The 22,416-nt window shown below is 42.4% G+C and overlaps 1 protein-coding gene and 1 long non-coding RNA gene across 4 annotated transcripts in view; one reads left to right on the forward strand and one right to left on the reverse strand.

Moving 5' to 3' along the window:
- Nucleotides 1-22,416, reverse strand: part of DIP2B (disco interacting protein 2 homolog B) — a 187,593-nt gene that overhangs the window by 136,343 nt on the left and 28,834 nt on the right. The window lies entirely within an intron of this gene.
- LOC308471230 lies at nucleotides 1,544-4,821 on the forward strand. The gene is made up of 2 exons (XR_013982819.1): nucleotides 1,544-2,188; nucleotides 2,353-4,821. It is a non-coding gene; the product is annotated as an uncharacterized lncRNA (long non-coding RNA).

Genomic DNA, 22,416 nt, shown 5'->3' on the forward strand with positions numbered 1-22,416 from the left:
CAAATGTTGTTGGACTACATCTTCCATCAGTCTCAGCAAGCATGGTCAGTGGTCAGGGATTATGGGAAAAGCAGTCCAGCAACATCTTGAGGGCCAAAGGATCCTCACTTGTTGGAAAGCCACACCATATGAGACACCAGTGCAAGGTTTTCATTCTAGTTTTCCTTGAAAATACCTAAAGGCAGCATGAAGAAGGACTGTCCCATTTTATTTCCACAACTGGTGAAAATAGGTAGGTAGGCTGGCAGGTAGATAATTTTCCTTAACAACAGAGAACGAAGCTTGAAGACTTCCTGATTCTTTACAACCCAATTATTGGCTAAGCCAAGTGAAGCCTTTGATTTAGCTTGCCTGTTTCACATTCATATCAGGCTGAAATTTGATACATACATTCAGGACACAATTCTATCTTTCAAGTTCAGATAACAGACCAACTCTCGCCTGTTTTTAGCGCAACAAAAATATTGTAACACTACATCTCTGGCTGAAGAACCAGAATGGCATTTGGTATGCTGTTTGGGACACAATTCTCTATTTCAAGTTTGAATCCCAGTTCCGAGTCCCATACCCATTTTCAGTAAATGAAATAAATCAAGGGGTGTCAAGTATTGTGATCTAACGGTTCCATGAAAAATGAGTGCATGAAAGGTTATTGCAAGTGTGTTTGTAAAAGGGATATTCAATTTGGTTACGAAACCTAGCCAGGGACTTTATAACAGGCTGTATCATCTGCAAGCCATTCAAATACGTTGATAAGTATCTACCACATGTCCATGTCAAAACAGAACTGTATTGAGCTCTAACTGATAAAGATTATGATCAACCACTCATTAAACTCTATTAACATATTCGGAAAGCTGTTGAGGATTGGCTTTACCCTGACTTGCAACAGTCGTCTATTTTTTCCCCCCAGCAGCAGTTGCAGTCCAAGTGAAAAAGCTAGGTAGGAAACCAGTAGATGAAATTCACAAGTACTACCCTGATTCCCCTGAGTTTTAATTAATTCATGGCTCTTCTGTAGGGATTTAGACATACTAGCTAAGGGGGCCACAACAAAAGGTAAGAGGGCCAGGTAACCTCTGGACACTGAGTTCTCATGGACCCAAATTTGGAATTAAGTGTTGAAGAAACAGAATGCAGCAGAACCAGCACTGGATTACAATTGCCATCTGCACTCATTAATTTAAAGGTAGAAAAAAATCCATTTATTACCGTAAGTTTTGTAAATGGCTGATGATACTGAAAGTACTGAAAATGAATGCAAACAGGCAAACTGGGGTAACAATAAATCAGAGGTGGTTTTTTGTGCAAAACCCCCCGAAAAACCTGAACAGTTCCCGATGCCCTAAATTGTTCAAAATATTAATTAGCATGTTTTATATGCTGTGGAAATAGTTCCATTTTTCCCTCAGCAGCCTAAAGTATTGAACTGAAAAATTTACTTACATGAAGCTGGGGCAAATGGAATCACTGTAAATGAGTTGTATAAAAATGAAAACAAACCAAAGCTTTACTTGGTCATTGCTATTAAATAACTTGTAATGTCTTAAAATATGCAGGTCAGAAGCATGCCACTTCACTTACATTGTTTACATTTAAAGAAAAGCGCTGGAAACTATTAATATGCTAATCTTAGCCAAGAGATCTACATGACATAGCACTGTTCACGAATCCACTCCAGAGTTTAGCTTTCACCGAGGTATGGGAATGGAAAATTTTCAGAGGAGAGAGAGAGAGAGAGAGAGAGAGAGAGAGAGAGAGAGAAAAGAGAACAGTTACGAAAATTTTCCATTACAGAAAATTTTCCGCTCCACATCACTGCTAAACACACAGAGCAGTGTCTCATTTCTCATTAGGAGCTAGAGAGAGACTGGAAGGCTTTTGTATCGAAATCAGTTCAGTTTTTGAGAGGATACTTTGTGCTTTTGGACTGTATTTTGAATTAATCATCATGCCTAATCAGAAAAAAACTGGTGTGTGGCACCACTATATAGAAATCATTGAAGGAAGGAAGAGAGTTGGTCAATGTAAATACTGTGGCCAGACATACGCGAATAATGCAACCAGGATGAAGAGGCATCTGACAATATGCAAGAATTGTCCGGAAAGAATACAATCCTCATACAAGAAGCTACTGCAGTTAAGTGCTGGAACAACATCTGGGAAAAGTCTACTTCAGGAATTAATTGTAAGTAAACCAACTAATATACTTAACAGCAATACAGACTTGTACCTCTAGCAAATTATTTCTTAAAACCAGAAAGTGCTTTACAGTAAAGTTGACAAGAGAGCTCTAGATTTAGAGTAGGCTAAAAAAAATCCTTCTCTCCCCTCCCCTCCCCTTTGTTCCAGGAACTGGGTAACTCAAGTGAAACAGGGAATTTGCCAAACATGAAAACTGAAAGTGTTGAGCTGCCAGCTCTGGGGAAGGGAGAAGCAGCAGGACCATCTTTTTCAAGGTCAGTGACACAAGATATGCCATCTGTAGGTAGCCACTCAAGACAATCAGATTTTTTAGCAAACTTTGTGGACAAAATGTCAAAGGAAGATCAAGAAAGAGCAGATGAGACGTTAGCTCGAGCTATATTTGCAAGCAGTACGTCTCTTTCCATAGTTGAAAATCAATACTGGAAGGATCTTTACAAGCTGATTCGCCCATCATATAAATTGCCATCCCATTATCGCTTAGCACATCCTCTTTTAGACAGAGAGTACAACAGAGTTCAAACAATGGTAGCTCAAAGGATCAGCCGAGCAGAATCGCTGACACTCATGCCACAGAGGTGGACTAATACACAAGGAAATTCTCTTCTCAGCATTATGTTTGCAATACCTGAAGCAATATTCCTCAAAGCAATTGCTACCAAACCTTCTCATCATATTGGTGAATACATAGCCAACATACTGGGTGAAGAAATTGAAAGTGCAGGTCCACCCAGGGTACAAGCCCTTGTAACCGACAATACGAGTAACATGAGAGGCGCAGGGGAAATATTAAAGTCAAAGTACCCACACTTAATAGTATTTGTCTGTTCTGCTCACGGGTTGAACCTTCTGGCAAAAGATATCTTAAGTGTGAGTACGATGAAAACAATATTGGCAACCGGCAAAGCAATTGTGAAGGTATTCAACAATCACCCAATAGCTAATCAGGCACTGAAGAAATTACAGAAAGAGAAGCAGGGGGAGGAAAGTGCCCTTTTATTGCCATCAGAAACTAGATGGAGCTCAGCTACCAAGTGTTTAGAGAGCCTACTGCATACAATGAACTGTTTGCAGCACGCTTCAACAGAAGAAACGGTATCCCAGATTATTCCTCAGAACATTCGTAAGCAGATTCTTGATGACGTGTTTTGGGTTAAAGTTCAAGATGCATACAATTTGCTACTACCAATTTCAGAGGCTACTAAGAAGCTTGAAGATGCACCAATCCTTTCAAATATTCCAGAGATGTTCAGAAAGCTGAATGAAAATCTAATTCAGCTTTTGCCTTCTTCACCTCTCTCTAAAGAAGAGGCGGAAGTAATAAAGCAAGGATTTACTAAAGTATCTGAGATATGCTCCCATCCAGTTCATCTGGCAGCAAATCTACTGGACCCTCAGCACTGTGGACAACATTTATCAGAATCTGATATAGCCACTGCTCTTGATATAATTATGGAACTAGCTAAGAATATCCCTAACATTAATGAAAGAGCTGTGATGGCAGACATTGCCGAATATCGTGCAAAAGAGAAACTTTGGAGCCAAGACATTGTATGGCGGGCATCTGAGGCTGTTTCTCCCCTCACATGGTGGAAGGGATATTGTAACACCCGGCAATTGTCCAGGATTGCTGTAAGGATCTTCAGCATTCCACCAACAGCCACTTCCTGTGAACGGAAATGGAGAACTTTTGACGCAATCAAGACAAAGAAGAGGAACAGACTGACAAATGAACGCACTGCTAAGCTTGTTTCTGTTTCTCTCTTGCTGCAGCAGGAGAACCAGTTACAAGCACAACTAGTGAACAGGATGAAGTGTGATAAATTGCCTATAGACTCGTTGCAGATTAAATCATTGTTCGGTGAAAGAGAATGTGGCTCAACAAGTTCTGAGTCAGATTCACCTCCATTTGGAGTGGAATTCACAAGAAGTGAGAGTGCCTCTACAGACAGTGAAACTGAAGGAGCCCCTCAATGAAAGTAGATCGAAGGACTACAGGGACCTATCATGCACAGCTCTTGGTGGAACAGTTTTCTCTACATTCATGATTTCCTCCTTCAAATTTAAACAATGTAAGGGAAGTCAATACTTTTTAGTTCTTGATGTCTAAAAATATTTACAACTACCCTAATCAAAATAATTTCCAGGTAAAGCTTTGGATTTTTAGATATATAAATAAATAGTCTGTATTAAATATTTTTCCCTAAGTAAATATTGGAAAATCATTTGAGTTGTTCATAAAACATTTAGTTCTGAAAAGAGAAGTGTAATGTCTTCTGATTTCTGGAGTCCATAAGGTGTGGAAACAGCTTGTTCCTGATGGGCTCTCACTTTCCTGGAAAAGATACACCTGTAGCTTTGGATTGCTCCTAGATCCAACGTTATTTCTGGAGATTCGGGTAACCTCAATGGCAAAAGGTGTCTATTTCAAGCTACACCTGGTTACCTAGCTATTGGACAGAGATGACTTGACCACTGTACTCCACCCAGCTCTTACTGATGCGTTTTATGTTTTTACTGTAATATTGTGGTTCTTTTAGCCTGTATATTGCCTTGTGATGTTTTATATGAAAGTGCAATTTATAAATTTTAAATAAAATAAACAGAACTCTAACACCGGTTGGCAGTTTGTTTCCAGAACCCAATTTAAGGTGCTCACATTCATGTTTAAAGCCCAGCATGACTTAGGCCCCAAGTATCTGAAAGATGACCACCATCCCTACTTTTTTAAAATTAGGATCAGCAGAAGCAGCTCTCTTCATAGTTCCACAACTCTCAGAAGTGCATGGAATGATGGCTTGGGAGAGGGCTTCCTATGTGGCAGCCTCTAAATTGATGGACTTCCTTTGGACAGAGGTGCATCTAGCATCTTCATTGTATAGCTTTCTTTGAATGATGCACCTATTTACACTGGCCTTGGATTCTTAAGGTATTTTCCCCACCACTTTTACTTAATTTAAACTGTCATGTTCTGGCTAGAATGGTTTTATCTGTTTTTTATCATTTGAACTACTATATCTGTTTTTATAATTGTATATTATAAAGTCATCTTGAGACCTTATGGTAGATCAGATGCCAAACTATTAAGTGCAACGGGGGAAATTCTGATTCAGTTTTTTCTGTAAAACCCACATCACTGTCTTCATTGCTGATCCTAATACCCATGTCAGGTAATAAATGCAAAATAATAGCCTGATAATAATACTAGCCATTCTCATCATTAAACTCTGAGGACACTGACCATCTTGTTCTTTTTTAATGCTTTGAGCCAGTACAAGGGAATCTTATCACAAAGACGCAATGTGCAGGAACAGACAACGAGATCTGAAATAGTTTTAAAAAATAAAACCTCAATGCTTTGAAAGTGAGTTAATACTGAAAAGGAACATCAATAATGGAGTAAATGAAAACAAAAGGTGAGAAGTAATTGAGACCAAGATACTACTAAGTGTTGCCAAAGTCACATGAACAGTAAAATCCATCTTAACATAAAAGCTGATCTTGAGTGTTTTGTACAACAGTTTCCCAGTCTGTATTATGCTAGCTGTGGCTCATATAGAACATTATTATGAATGTCTACTTAGAAGTTAAAACCCCATGGAGTTTAATGGGACTTATTCAGAAAAGTGTACATCACCAATATATTATTGAACTGGTTCTATCGACTCTACCCCAACATTAACTATGACATTGTCTCATGACGAAAATAAGAATAGTTGAAAACAGCCAGGCTGAAAGTAATTGAAACAAAAGGCTTTCAGGAAGAGCATCACATCCCTAATCAGAACACTGAACAATTAAGAGGAAAGAGAAACAAGGTGCTGTATATATGCAAATGGATTTTGAAATGTTTAAGGTTATCCTCTGTGGGTAAATCTACACACTAACGTAAACCCACACACTGAGTCATGAAAAGCGACTCCGCTCTAAACATACAAGGTCTTCACTCTTCCATGTACTGTAAGTGAAATATCTCTTTTCTTTACTGAAAGTGTATCTGAAGTGTATCTGAAGAAGTGTGCTTGCACACGAAAGCTCATACCAAGAACTAACTTAGTTGGTCTTAAAGGTGCTACTGGAAGGATTTTTTTTATTTTGAAAGTGTAGCGTCACAGAAATGCTAAGGTGAGCAAGTGTAAAGTATGAGCAAGTATAAAGCACACGGGATTATTTTAATTGAGGTACAAGAAAATAAGGTGCCTACACTGAGAATGGTACTTGGCTATCTAATGGTTTTTTGTTGCTGACATCTGTGTGTCTTGAGCGACAATGAAGTGCGCCTCAGGGACTGAAGACAAACTGCTGTGTTAGCAGCCCCAAAGTGACTTCCCTGGGGCACAAGCCTGAGCAGTGTGTATGGAGGCCCTGGGCTGCCCAGACAACAAGAACCCCACCCTTGATCTCACTGATGTGGTCCAAAGGAAAGCAGTGAGGAGGGAAGAAGCGAGGAAGGAAATGGCAGACAAACTGAGAAATGGAGAGATGGGCACAGGAAAGGAGGTTAGATACAGAAAACTGAGCTGTACCGGGCGTAAGTATTTAGTATTCCCTTGATTTTCTTTGATTGCATAGCCTAAGCAGACAGGACTAAGCAGACAGACTTCCTCACAAGGCTTTCTGCCTGAGAATCCCTCTATCTAGGCTGCCACCTGATCTCCCTGACAAATGAATGGTGTTGAGAAATAGGCTCTTTCTGGCACCCAATAGGCAAGTTCTCTTTCTCTCTCTGCCATCCAGAGCGTACCCCCGTTAGATTAGAATGCTCCTTTTCCACAGCGACTCCAACTTATTTTGTAAAGTTTTGCTCATGTCCACCCACAATCCTCCTGATGCCAGCCTCTGACCTATTACTATAGCCTGACACTGTCCTAGATGAGAGCTAGGAAGCAGCTGCGCACTGCAGCCAGTTATCAGATGCTCCAGCACCACTCACGCGAACAAGAGGAAGGCATCAGCAGGCTTGGAGAAGAACAAAGAATATATTTGGGGGGGGGGAATCTAAGCGGGGCCCCAAAACAGCCCAACCGGAGGGTGGGGCATGGATGGAAAACAGTATGTGAAAGAATGGAATGAAACAACTGGAATCCTGAACATCAGCATGCTACACTGTGACATTTTCTTGCAGGTCTGCCTTGTTCTTTACAATCCACATCATCACTCAGATGGGTGAACACCTATCTCCCGCTAAAATATGACACTCTCTTTTTTTGTTGCAATCAATGTGTGTTGGGGAAAGTATAATGAATCACAAAAGTCATCCTACTCATAATGCTTTCAAAGGCCAACAAGAGTGTAGCAAATCTCAAAAATCCAAGTGTGCCAAACAATGAATTGGACTGACAACATAACACCTGCTGAAACCTTTCTGTGACCATTGTTCTCTCCCAGTAACTGTAGAAAGCCCACATTATAATTTGGGCTGGGGGGGGAGAGAGAGGTTCAGTTGCAACAGCTGAAAATTAAATTCCTATATTGCCCATTCCACCCCAGCCAAGGCTATGATCTCATGTTCCATGTACGCATGTTGTTTCCACTACTGGCTATGAGTTATATGACCCTAATGCTCCCTAACAAGGCCAACAACTGGACGTCACCCCACTTGCATGTACAGAGTTGCATTACTGAAATAAATCAGCATCTGAAGAACAGTACCTTTTCCATCAGGATTCTACTGCTATTTGCTGATATCTGAGGCTGTTTATCAATTTTTAAAGTTCATTGGCTTCAGGTAGATGAGAACTGCTTTGCTATTCCCCTCAGTACAAGCCTACCTTGTGTGTCTTATCTTAAATATTAGATTAAGATTGTTGGAATAGGAACTTTTATACCTGTACAAAGGCCCATGCAGCAATGAATGGTTCTATGACTTGGAGCTCCCAAGCACTCATTAACTATATCACCATTTCAGAGTTCAACTAAGAACTTGCCACTCTCTTTGCTTTGTTTAATCCTAGCATATTTAGCACACAATGACAATCTGGCCTATGAGAATATGCAGAGATGTTACCCACAATAAAAGTTGCACTGAATAATGCATATGCAGCATTATCTCAATGAGCCATATGTGTTGACAACCACGCACTTCCAAAACCATATTCGCAGCACCAGCATTAAGTATCAATATGGTTCTACAGTATATAGATGCTTCACTTGGAGAAATTATAACTATTACCAGCTCTTTTTTCAGCCACACACTTCCTTCTATTGGTCTTTAAAGTGCAGTGCTGACAGCAGTAATTTCAAAATGAAAAAGTATTGCCAAGGAAGAAATCAGACATGGGAGGCCTGCAATTTAGATGAAACCCCAGAAAAAGTGAATCCTAGTAACTAGGGCTGAGTACGGCACACTGTCATCATTCAGTCTCGCTGGCATTTCACATATGCTAAATCCAGGTTGTAAGTAAATCCTGCAGAAATCTCAGCGCTGGGGAAAATAATGGAACCCCTAACTACAAAAGGCACTGCAGAACATGTCCTACACCCTGACCTGAATTGAAAAACTGATTGATTTTAATGGATAAGAAGTGCCCCTCAGACTCTCAGTTAACACAGTAATGTGGCAGTCTACAACACAGCCTACAAATACATACACAAAATCAGGAGTCGGAACTAAATATGAGGGACACAGAATCCTGAGTAGTAGGTAAGAATGTAAATAAAAGGACTGGGCGCTTCGACAAAGCACACAGTACTGCTTCTATACATAACATGCCCTAATGTAACTTTGAGGAGGGAGGTGTGTAAGGGGCTTCTTCACACACACAAATTACCCACATGTCCAAGGATAAGTGACTCAAATTTGCTGTTCAGTTTGTTGTTTTCATGAAGTCCAGTACTGTATTGTTTCTCCTTTCACCAAGAAGTCCACAGGGCTTTTTAAATTATTATTTACAACAGTGTTTCTCAAACAGTGGGCCTTGGGCCACTTTCAGGGAGGTTTCAGTATCATAGCCTGCCCAGTGCCTCCTCATTGGCCTGCTCTGACTCCTAGCTGCACCACCATTATGTGACTGGTGGGCCTCCGTCATTTTCAGTCATTTCAAGGGGGCCCTGGGGGTAGGAAGTTTGAGAATTTAAAATACCGATAGCCCACTTTTCCGCAGAGCACCACACTACACAAGGTACACATTGTAAATTCAAAACTAAGAGCAGTCCAAGAGACACTTTTACTCTCGTCTCCACACTTTTACTTTTGTCTCTTTCACCCCATGCGCTGCTCCAGGGGTTCTCCTGACTCTCCACAGCAGACCTGGAGGAGGCACAGGGCACAGGCAGGGGAGGTGGGAGGTAGGAAAGCCCTGTTGCACTAGCGGGAGCTCTTGCACAGGATTACACTAGCATGAACCCAGGCCAAAAAAAAAAAAAAATCCCTCTAGATCAGGAATGGGGAACCTATGACTCTCCAGATATGTTTGACTCCAACTCCCATAATTCCTGGCTATTGGCCATGCTGTCTGAGGTTGATGGAAGTTAAGGTCCAACAATATCTGGAGGGTCACAGATTCCTCACCTTTTCTGGACATAGAAATAACAGCATACAGCATCAATTGCAAATATAAGACTTCCCTTCAACATCCCTACTAAATTTTAGTAATATTTACCCACTTATCTCCTCCTACAGAGCTTTGAAAATCTAACCTGATCCCTCAAGAACCAGTTATTATTCCTCATTTGCAAATGATGCTTTGATCTCTATATCTAGAAGAAAAATGTTTAGTTTAGAGCTGTGGCTGGATTGTGAGTGCCATCTGGTTTGCTTTTTGAAAAATTTCCTTTGCTCAGGCTTCAATGTGATAACTGCATGCCTTAACATGTCCCAAACTGGCACATCCGATACTTGTCTGTCTGCTTTATGATTGCTCATGACAAAGCAGCTTGTTTAGCTTACCTGAAACTTTATTTTGTTAAAATATTGGTTAGCAAAATTGTGCAATAGGCCTGAGGCATTCAGCTGCAGAACATACCAGTTTGCATTTAAACCCAACTGTGTGTTGAAGTAAGCTTTACTCTGTTGACTGGCAAGAGTCTCCCACCCCACTCTTCTGAATGTACATTACATTCTACATTACATCCAACAATATTTTAAAGGTTCAGCTGAAAAGCCCTTTGAGGAAAGGGGCTAGTCAAAACTTAAATAAACCACAAGCACTGGCTTGCATGTAAAGCTAAACCAGAATTCTAGCTTGTTTCCTCCCTGGAGGGCTGAACAAGAAGCAGAGGAAGAACAAACTAGATGTTCATCTTAAACCATGCTTGTAAGTCAGTATTTGAAATCCATATACCGTACCCAATGGCATAGTGTGGGTTGCCAACGCCCGGGGCCATGTAGAAGTGGGTAGGTTGGGAGGGAGGACAATGGACAGAGTTCACACACACATACAACTACCTAAAGGTGTCAATGTCACCCAGGAAATCACAGTCACAGAGATAAGAAGAGTTCTGTTGTCTGGAAAGGTCACTTCCTGGTTTGCATGAAGAAGTTGTTTTTAATGGAGCCCAGTGATGGAATCGCACAACTGTATTGAGGCAGCACTGGGTGTTGATATTTTGCACCCCTAACAATTCTGGGCCTGGGGCAATCGCTCCAATGTCCCCCCCCCTCAAGCTACACCATTGCATATATCTACCACTTGGGGCTCAGCCATTTTTTAAGTTTTCAACCTCTTAATGTCTGAGGATCTCTCATCAAAATATATTTACACGACATTTTTAAATGGGGTAAAATTGTACAATTTTCAGTTCTCATGAAAATCACATACGGTGGTACCTCGGGTTAAGTACTTAATTCGTTCCGGAGGTCCGTTCTTAACCTGAAACTGTTCTTAACCTGAAGCACCACTTTAGCTAATGGGGCCTCCCGCTGGAGCACGATTTCTGTTCTCATCCTGAAGCAAAGTTCTTAACCCGAGGTACTATTTCTGGGTTAGCGGAGTCTGAAACCTGAAGCGTATGTAACCTGAAGCGTATGTAACCCGAGGTACCACTGTAATTTCAATGTATCAGGTTTGCCGGGTCATATTCCCTCTGAGAACTCAAAATTCAGAACAGGACTGGGAAGCACTGGAGCATGAGGACTCTGGAGGGAAGGAGAGGGCATGAGACTATGCAGAACAGCCCTCCTGATGAAGCCTCCACCTCTGCCCCTTGGTCTGACAAGGCAGAAGACCCAAGAGCTGGCCCTGCCCAGCCTGTAGAGAACAAATAGGCAACAGGCGTCTCCTACTGTGACAGAGCAGAAGAGGTCTGAGGAGGAGGAGGTGCACCCAGCTATCCCTCTCACAGGGAGAGGCCCTGTATCATGAGAAGGGAGGAGACTTGTTCCCCTTGGAGAAGTGCCCACCTCCAGGCCAGGAGTGATCACAGGAAAAGCTGAGTCTTCTCTGCCCCTGCAGGGAAGTAGGGAAACATGTTGGAACAACGTTGCAGCTCTCACACAGTCTTGGCACTCTTGAACCTTGGCCTTTGCTCTCAGGCTGGATTTATTGCTGCTACTCCGCTGCCTCTGAAGAGCACGCAGATGGGAATCTGCTCTTTCCTACCCAATGAGCCTGAGTCATTGAGGCTGCTTTAATAAAAGTTTACTTCTTTACTCCTGTGCAAACACCTCCATTGTCTGGCTTTGGACAGGATCCAAGACACACTGCCCATCAAGTATGGCTTCATAGCCAACATGTTAGAAAAAATTATAATACAGTATAGTAATTTGCATGGAAACAGCGTACACAAATAATGGAAGCCCTTCTTTCAGCTATCTTCCAAAGTGACCCTGAGGGCTGGATCGAAGAGAAAATACTGCTAGCTACTCTTACAAAAGTGTGACTTCTTAAAGGCGAGTATCAACATTAATAGAAAATTATTAATGCACTCCATCTAATAAACTCCCCTTGCTGTGACTATCCAGTTTTTGAACCTAAAGGGAAAAAAGGGAGCATTCTCTAAGAGTGACAACTGTCTGTTCTGGGTTCGATTTTTGTACTCTGCATGTGTTATTTGCAAAATTGATTTTCATTATCAAAATGTCCTTAGTGGACATAGCTGGAATAACCATCTGAAATAAATGTGCAAGTATTATGTAAAAAAAAACCAACCCTTTATACATTTGTAAAATACCATCATTTTACAGTTTAAGGAAAACCCTTAAACTGAGTTCCTGGCATCAGATACTACAAACCATTCCTTGAACAGCAGGAAAGTGCCACAATTTTAGATTTTGGAACAAGAAGACAATGGAGAAAAAATAACACTGCCACAGAAACCAGTTAAGTCAGGCGCTGGATGCCAGCAGTCCCGCACCTGGTTTAAATTGTCACTCCCTGAATTAAAGTAGAAAGTTCCTCTGTTCTCTTAGTATAGTATTAAAGATGAGTAAAATGAAAACCTATCTTGCACTTTTGACAGGCTGACTGCTGCAAGCATCTGAAAAATGTTCCACTCCAGTACTGTTTATGATATTGCAATATGGCTTCAGTTTGGTCTCCTGTGCAGGTAATCAAAAGGGTTCAGTTGGTCCTCTCAAGGGAGGCATTGTTTTAAGTCCAGAAATGCAGTCCCATCAAGTCAACTTTACAATAGGGTGCCCCTGTAGGAGATGGCCCCTTTAATCAAGTGTCCAAATTTAGCTACACTCAATTGCCACTGGTCTCCACAAAAGAAAATTATTTCTAGCCGGGTAGGGAACCACCCTGCTAATTATTACCTTGACCATACTAGAGAAACTGTACTGCTGTACATATGGATGCACAGGGAGGAAGTAGTGTTTGAAATTAGCCAGGTGCCAGGCGCATTTTGCTACTGGCCAGGGTCCAATTGCGACCATCTAGAGATCTCTGGATGCCAGGTTGGAGACTGACATCTCCATCTTTCTTAAGCAACTGAGCAGAAGAGCTTTTTTACTGCATTTATATCCCAGCTTTTTCTCCAAGGAGAATATAGTTCACCTCCCTCCTCAGTTAACCCCTACAATAATCCAGTGAGGTAGGGTCAAGATGCTGTGACTCGCCCAACATCACCCAGTGAGCTTCATGACTGAGTGGGGATTGTGTTATTTTATGTTATAAAACATAAAGTGTTATAGAAATGAAATGAACAGCAGCAGCAGCAACGATAATAATGATAATAAAATCCCATTGCAAAAAAAGTTTCAATGCACCCAAGTTTTATTTCTTCAGACTGCTGGGGCCCAAGAATTGAATTCTTCGCTCCCTGTCCTATGTTCTGGAGGTCCTTTGTCTACACATTGTAGCCTCCATATATGCTCCCACTTCCTATTTTTGCATTGCAACTTAAATCTTTTTTGACTCACCCTTCCTTCATCTGCATGCTTCCAGCTTCTTGTGTGTATACAAGGTGCTGGTAATTGAGTTGTTATGTTTGTTTAGCTAATTCCCCCCAAATAAGTAGTCAATGCTAATACTTTAATAGACCTCATTTCCCCCAAGAAATGTGTATATTTTGCTGAGCTATTCCCTATTGCAGCGATGAATGTGTATATTTTGATTCTGCGTGTTGAGTAAACATTTTTTCTGTGGCTTGGGAAAGACCTGCTGGGTAAGATCTGCCAAGACTCACTATTGCCATGGTTCAAAGATCCTAATAGACAAGAATCTTAGAACGTGCATAAGGGAAACACAGCTCTACCACGAAGGCCTGTTAACAGTACTGTTTAAGAGTAGCGAATGGTGAATCAAGAGTTAGCCATTAATGCCAACCCTATTACTTCTTCTGGAGGGATGGAAGTGTTAGTAACAGCAAAAACAGTTTTCTGGCCTGCTTAAAAACTAACCAATTTATTATGGCATAATGTGTGTGGACTATAGCCCTCATTATTAGAGGCATGAAACGTTATCCTGAATTATATATTACCATATACAAGCGGGGCGGGGGGGGGCACGAATGCAAACACTGAGGTCAGAGGGAAATGCAATGCAAAAAATATGTAATTAAACACTGATCATTCACGAAACACTTAGCACAGAAATTCTGGCACACAGGTGGTGCTATGGTCTAAACCACAGAGCCTAGGGCTTGCCCATCAGAAGGTTGGTGGTTCAAATCCCCACGACCCGAGGTGAGCTCCCATTGCTCAGTCCCAGCTCCTGCCCACCTAGCAGTTCGGAAGCACGTCAAAGTGCAAGTAGATAAATAGGTACCGCTCTGGCGAGAAGGTAAACGGCGTTTCCGTGTGCTGCTCTGGTTTGCCGGAAGCAGCGGCTTAGTCATGCTGGCCACATGACCCGGAAGCTGTCTGAGGACAAACGCCGGCTCCCTCGGCCAGTAAAGCGAGATGAGCATGCAACCCCAGAGTCGTCCACGACTGGACCTAACGGTCAGGGATACCTTTACCTTTTAAGCCATGACAGTAATGCCCTCTTGCTGTTATCCCATGGTAATATGTGCGGGGGGGGGGGGGGATGTACAAGATGACAATACAAGGTGTTGGAACCAAAGCTTCTCATGCTGGGTGGCTAAACGAAGCATGAAAGTCAACCAGAGCCAAGCAATCCTAACCAAACAAGTAGAAAAACAGGAGAAAGGGGAACTGAATTTCACCAGCACACTTCTCTCTGAAACACAGAAAAACCAGAGGACAAGATAAAATTTCCCTTCGGTTGGTTACTGCTTTTGCCCTCATTGCTGTCCTGCCAGACAAAATGCCCTGAAGAAGTAACATGCTGAACAGAACACGTTAGTTTGATAAATTTAAACGCAGCAGCAGAGACCTTGGTGAATCTAATCTTTGGTGACATGCAAAAGTGGGTAATTCTTTCCATGTGGTTGCCTTTTTAGAAAAGGATACATCAAGGAAGCAGCTTGGGCTACGTTGGTTTCTCATTGTAGAAACATTTTTCTCTGACTTGCAAAAGGTTGACCAGGGAACAACTGTCTGCTTCCTTTCACTCTAGGCACGGATGAAGCTGGACTCTCAGCTTACGGCCTCACCCTAACAGAAATTATCAGCCACTTGTGATGGCAGTCAGTGGGGACAGCAAGCCCTTCTCATTTATGTATTTAACAAGAACAAATATTGTATGAAGGCTTCCCAAACTCAATTAAAACGTTCACTATATTATCAGTAAAAAAAGGTAAAGAGACCCCTGACCATTAGGTCCAGTCGTGACCGGCTCTGGGGTTGCGGCGCTCATCTCGCTTTATTGGCCGAGGGAGCCGGGGTACAGCTTCCGGGTGATGTGGCCAGCATGACTAAGCCGCTTCTGGCGAACCAGAGCAGCACATGGAAACGCTGTTTACCTTCCCGCTGAAGTGGTACCTATTTATCTACTTGCACTTTGAGGTGCTTTCGAACTGCTAGGTTGGCAGGAGCAGGGACTGAGCAACGGGAGCTCACCCTGTCGCAGGGATTCGAGCTGCCAACCTTCTGATCAGCAAGCCTAGGCTCTGTGGTTTAACCCACAGCGCCACCCGCATCCCTTATATTATCAGTAGGTGGGGAGCAAAGAGACACTCTTTCAGAGGGAGGAGGCAAAACGAAGAAAGGCCTCTTGAAACAGTCTGTAAATGTGAACAAATGCCAAAATCTCTCGGGCTCTTGTTTCAGCGAGCCCCCTGCTATCCGAAAAGTGCCTAAAACAGGGATGCACAACCTGCGGCCCTCCAGGTTGTGAGTTGTAGTTCAGAAACATCTGGGGGGCTGCAGGTTGTACACCCCTGGCCTAAAAGGAAGAGTTTTCGAAAACTAGTCACATCATTGACATCATTATGCGTGCCCCTGCTTCACTTGGTATTTTCAGCAACAAGCCGAGGCTGACTGTAAAGCACGGTGGATAAAACAACAATTTTAACCACCACCCCCCAATATAATTTAATGTCCTTTAAAAATAACACTTGTTTAAAATGTCATTTGAATGTAATGCATCATAAGCTAATCCTCTCCCATCCGTGTCACACTGCATGCTGCTTAAGCGGGTGCCCTAAACCTTGGCAGCAGCTTGCCAGGGGGAGGGGATAAGGAGCCAGGCTGTACAAGCAGAACTTCGCATGCAGTTTTTTTGAATCCCTGCCTTAATCTCTTACAACTAAATCCATGACGTAATATCAAGCACAATGAGATAAAGCCTGCTTTTCAAAGCAAAATGAATGCACTCAGGTTTAAAAATCAGAATCCTGAAGTGAAGAATTAGACATATGATCATAGATCAATTACCATACTCATTATTGTGCAAAGTATTTATGACTACCAAGCAAACAGCATGGAGAAATATCATTCTGCCAGGAAACAACCCTCCTTCACTTCTGGAATGTTCTGGGCCCTTAAGTATTTCAAGTGTGTGATCTTGCTTAGCATCCTTGCATGTGCCCTAGTGCCGATGAAACAGACATTCTTAATTCCATAACTGCTTTCCTAAGCAGATATAAATTCTGTTGATCAAATGGCGTGTTCACTGTGTGACCAGAGGCTTTAGATTATGCTCTTGGGCAGTACAAAAGCTCTATTTAGTTGCAAGCAGATATGTTTCATTATAGCAACCAAATTACATGCAAGTTTATTTGTGACATATATGAGATAGGAAGCTGGAAGCTTGATTTACATCACTCTACCCTGCAATAACCTAAAAGTAATCATCCAGTTCACAGATTTTAATCAAACTCAAGTGAGTGTAACTGTGCAAAGAAGTGAGTTTCTATGTCTGCATTAATATGTAAAATCACTTCACTAACCTGGAAGAATATAAAAAATTTGCCAGCCCACATGTTTTTGCAGCCCACTCCCCTGTATTTCCCTGTACTTCAGTGAGGCTTGAACACTGGGGCCGCAAAAGTACCTGCTTTGGTATCAACCGTTTGCCCTATCAAACTGCTACTACCCTGAGCAACTGCTCCTAATAACGTCAGAAACTTTCTAGATCTTAGAGGAAGAAGTCGGGATTCAGGAAGCAGGTCCTCCTGCACGGTAACCTGAGTTCCCAATGACTCTTCTGATGAGACTTGAGAGATTCCTCTCCAAAACATAGGGTTGCCATATTTCAAAAAGTAAAAACTAGGATACCCCAAAAGTTGCTGGGGTTTTTCAGAAGGACATATTTCAACCCTACAAAAACAACTCTGCTTTCCAAAAAGAAGCCCTTGTTGAAGCCCTTTCCAAGGTGCTCCCCTGAACTCAGAACATCCAAAAGCCTCCATGGCCCCCCAAAAGCCCCAAACTGAAGGCCAAGGAAAAATGGATGCTAAAAGGAGGGAAGGGGAGATCTATGGAGCTGGGAGAAAGTGAAAACCCGGCAGGAGTATCGGGAGGGAAGCCACAAATAAACAGACAAGGAAGAACAAAAGAAAAATCCCTTCCAAGATGGCGTTCCTGCCTCTTCTCCTTTGCTGTGCCTGGAGCAGCCAGTGATACAACCTGCAGTAGAGCTGGCAGGACATAGAACTTGAGGGGGTTGTCCCAGTCCCCAAGGTGTATTCTCTAAAAGATTTAACTTCCTGCCAGTGGAGAGATGAATCACATTCATCCCTACAGGAGAATCCTCTGATGTCTTAAGAGGCAGTACCCTTCCTTCACTACTGCCTTTTCCCACTTTTTCATCCTCAACCACTCCAACTCCACATAAACTTATCTCGCTTTTAGTTTATTACTGCAACACTTTACGTCTAAGGGGTGATTAATTTCTGAACTGAGACCACCCGTTATCCTTTCTTTCACATGTTATATTTTACCCATGTCAATGCAGTCCCCAGAGACTGTCAGGTCTCCTTGTGAAGAAAAAGAACAATGTTTTGTGAACCAGTCTTTGTTACCCCTAAATATGTCCTCTTGCACACAGAAATTAGAGCAATTAAAGAGCTGAAAAGAAAGCATTTCTCTCCATTCTTTAAATGCACTGTACAGCAAAAGTTCCAAAGCACATTCTAAACCCTATGTTCTAAACATAGAAACCAGAGAACAATAGATAGTTCAGATTGAGTTGGTCTGAAGTATGATGTCTTGTAACCCTCTTCTGAATCTTACTGGAGAATAAACTCTTGCACTCAGCGCTACAACATTCCCCGTTTCTTGAGGAATTCTGTTCCATTTCTGACCACCATTAAGTAACATCTCTAATGGCACAAAGTACATAAATGTGTGTAATGAAGCCCAGATCTTTTCTCCACCTTCTTCTTAATGAACAGCAGCCCCTGAAGACTACAGTGTTTAGCATAGGAGGGAAAGCACAACCTTTCCACAAGAAACTTTTGTTAAGTTTGTTTAAAATGCCTTTGAATCTTTTCCCCCACTCCCAGAGTTGCATATGTGTAAACACATAGCTTAAAACCTACAGAGAAGAGTAGCTGAGGGAATTTTGAGTGAGAAAATAGCCAGCAGGAAAATTATGCATCCCACTTCTGCTCAGGTTTAGCCTTGTAAAACTATTTTTCATTTTAAATACTTTCAGTATTTTGCAACCAGCATTTGTATATAACGTGTAGCTTGACCATATGAAAGCAAGGCCAAAAACAAAACATGCACGATTGCTGTGCAAGCAGGCAGTGACGCTGCTTGAAGTGCTAATGTCTTCCGTGCCACAAGCTTCATGCTGAGATCTGAAGGCAAGAAGGAAAATTATTCTCTTTAAAATGGATCCATCTCTAAGGGAACACTGAAAAGAGTTGCCTTTGCTGCAAGCTGAATGCAGACCAAAAGGAGACTGCAGAAAGAACTTCCCAGGGACATCTACCACACATATATAATTTGGCTGCACTGCCTAGAATTTAATCAAAGGACTCTGGGCTGCAGCAGAACTATCAGCATTGCCAAGTATCAGCTGACTGAGGAGGACTACACTGCAAAGGGACTGTGCTGCACGTGCAGCTAAAGCCTCTGCAGTTTTTTTCATGCCAGCAGACTGCGCCATCGCAAGTCACCCACAAAGTCCAGCATAACACTGCCAGGAAAAAAGTACAGTGCACCGCAGGGTGAAGACCTGGGCAAGTAATGGCTTCTTATCCTGCAGTTCACAATAAAAATGCAAAGTTTTTACAAACACACACAGAGTGACCAGAAATTCCCATTTACACGATTATGTTTTTATTAGTAAATATTCCATAACTTCCTGGAAATGGGGGAAAGTGAGAGGCAGAAAACAGACACATCCGACTTCAAAGGCTAGATCCAGAAGCTGAAGTTAGTGCAGAATGCTGTGGCACAGTTGCTGACCAGAGTGAGACCCTGTCAGCAAGTAACATCTCTGCTCAGAGACCTGCACCTAATAAGGAGCTACTAGTATTTGTATATAAAGCCCATAACAGCTTGGGACCAGTTTACTTACAAAATTGCTTTACCCCAGACATGCCCACTCAGCCACTTCGATCAGAACAGGCACTGTTACAGGTACACATAATAGTCATCCTCCATTCTTTTAGTATGGCAGCATCCACATTCCCTGCTTATTGACACCAGGATGCCTTCACTGTACTCTTTTCGATGCCTGCTAAGAGTATTTTTGTTCAGGCAAGCCTATCCAGTCATGTAGAAGCTGTCAAGTGTTTTAATTTGGTTTTTAGATTATTATCATAGAATTGTGGAGCTGGAAGGGGCTACAAGGGTCATCTAGTCCAACCCCTGGTTTCTCCCTCTGCAGCAGTGAGAGGGCCAACCGCGATGGCAGTTTCACTCAGTGGTATGAGTCCCTCTGCCTCCTCCAGCGCCCGTCTGAAGCTTGTTTCTCCCTTGGCGCTGGTAGCAGAGGGACTCAGGAGGCAGCGATTTCACCAGCAATATACAGTGGTGAAGCCGTCATCACGGTCTTCCCCTATTATTATTATTATTAATAATAATAATAATAAAAAAATTTTATTTATATCCTGCCCTCCCCAGCTGAAGCCGGGCTCAGAGCGCCTAACAACAGTAAAATGATACCGGTCCTGGGTGATATATGGCTATATAGCGGTACCTTGGTACTCAAATGGCTTGCCTCCCGAACAAATCGGCTCCCGGACGCCACAAACCCGAAAGTAAGTGTTCTAGTTTGCGAACATTTTTCGGAAGCCAAATGTCCGATGTGGCTTATGCAGCTTACGATTGAGTGCAGGAAGCTCCTGCAGCCAATCGGAAGCCGTGCCTTGGTTTTCTAATGGCTTCAGGAGTCAAACGGATTAAGTTCAAGAACCAAGGCACCACTGTATCTCCCAGGCCTACTTCACAGATAGTTCCCAACTTGTGTCTTCTCTATGTCAGTGTCAAGCCATATCAAGAAATATAGACTACTGGCATGAAAACCTTCCATACATCCAGGGGAACACTATGGCAAATACCTGCACTATTAGGCTGCCTTCTATGGAAGCTATTCCACAAAGGGCTGTGGCAGATGCTATAACATACATAGTTGCCCAGACTTAACAAACAGCCATGATGCTGTGCACAAGAAACTCCTGTGTCTGGTCCTATATCCTTACCAATATGTAACACCTCCAGAGACCAGCAGGCTCTGAACTGCTTGGCTTAGTTTTCAAATTTACCATTCCTCAACTAATCACCTTCCATCACCATTCTCCTGCCAACAGTCCCACAACAGGGGTTTTTTGCTCAAAAACTAAAAAGAATACTGCAAACGTATGCATCAACTCTACCCCCACAAGGTTTGAATCCCTAAGAAATCTGACTAAAAAGATATTGCAGAGATCCTAAGTCTTGTGTGAAAAGAATACAAGCCCGACACTATCTAACACAGATTCCCATTTTACTTAATTGTTTGTCAAGCCCCCTTTACAAATCAGATTGACCTCTCCACTCTTGCAGGATATGGAAATCTCAGCCAAGTTCATCATATCTACCCAGACAAGATTAAATCTCTCCACTGCCTGTTTTGTTCCTAAACTTTCAGTGACACTTGCTTTAGCAAGGCAGCAACAATATCTCTTCCTTACACAACCACTGACACTCCTTACTCCTGTCTATATCCAATCAGGAATCAAGTTGCTGGTTTTGGATTCTCAGCCAAGTCAAGATTTAATAACTGAAAAGCCTTTCGAATACTAAATCAAAGAGCCTTAAAATATAGGCTATATTTCACCAGCTACTGCCTTCTCTCAACAGGCAAGCAACAAAAAAGCTTAAGCCAGAACTAATTTGTTACTTTTTATTTTGCTATAAATATGAAAAAAGAACATAAACTTACACTTGCTTTGCATGTTCTCCAACTGAGTTCTATCACCACAGCACCAGTAGTGTTTGAAGACAGAAATCTTAAGTCTAACTAGGATTCAACATACAGCCATTTGGCTCCATTATAAAAAATTCTGAATCAGTTTGGCAGTATTCTGTTTTGCAAAACAGACACTTCAGGGATGTATTTTAAAAGCAAGAGGTAACAAACAATGGGGTAGTACTAGTCCTACCCCAAGCAGACCTGTTCTTTTCAACGGATCTACTCTGGGTATATAATTTAGCTGGATAATAATAATAATAATAATAATAATAATAATAATAATAATAAATTATACGCTGCCCATCTGGCTGGGCTTCCCCAGCTACTCTGGGCGGCTTCCAACAAAATATTAATACAACATGAAATCAGAAGTCTATATTAAAAAAAAATCTCCTCACTGTTTTAATTCAAGTTTTCTAGGTGTATAGCCAAGAAACACAATGGAATAATTTGCTTCTGACTCATTCATCCCCAGTTTTCCAAAGGCTGCTCTCATTTTCTACTGAATTAGTTCCAGGAACAACAACCATGATGTTAAAGCAGCCACTCCCTCTCCTACTTTACCAATATGTTCCTGATATCAGCCACACCTGCATGGTTTCCGCTATGCAACTTATGTCTAAATTAATCATAGTCAAATCAGTTTCCTACTTGGTGGGCCACCTTCAGCAACACTATGGTTTAGAACATGGGTTGGCAAACTAAGGCCTGGGGGCCGGATCCGGCCCAATTGCCTTCTGGATCCGGCCCGCGGACGGCCCGGGAATCGCCGCATGGATCGGTGTGGGGATTCTGATCTTTCAGGCTGCGCCATTCCCCCCCCCCCACACACACACTACAGCAGTGCCTCCTCCCTCCCTCCTCCTGGCTTCTCCCTGCCCTGCCGAGAGGAGGAAGGGGGCTGGGCTTTGTTAAGCTGCAGTTTGCTAAGCGCCATTTTAAGCAGCCCCTCTCTGGAGCCAGTCCTTTCGTGCTGCTCATCGTCCCACCGCTGCCGCCAGCCCCTGCCGCTTGCAAGGCACAGGTAATCAGCCACCAGGGCTCATCCGGTGCTGTGGAGAAGGAAGGGGAGAGT

The sequence above is a fragment of the Podarcis pityusensis genome (genome assembly GCF_964106645.2).
Source record: "Podarcis pityusensis genome assembly, chromosome: 2".
Lineage (NCBI taxonomy): Eukaryota > Metazoa > Chordata > Lepidosauria > Squamata > Lacertidae > Podarcis > Podarcis pityusensis.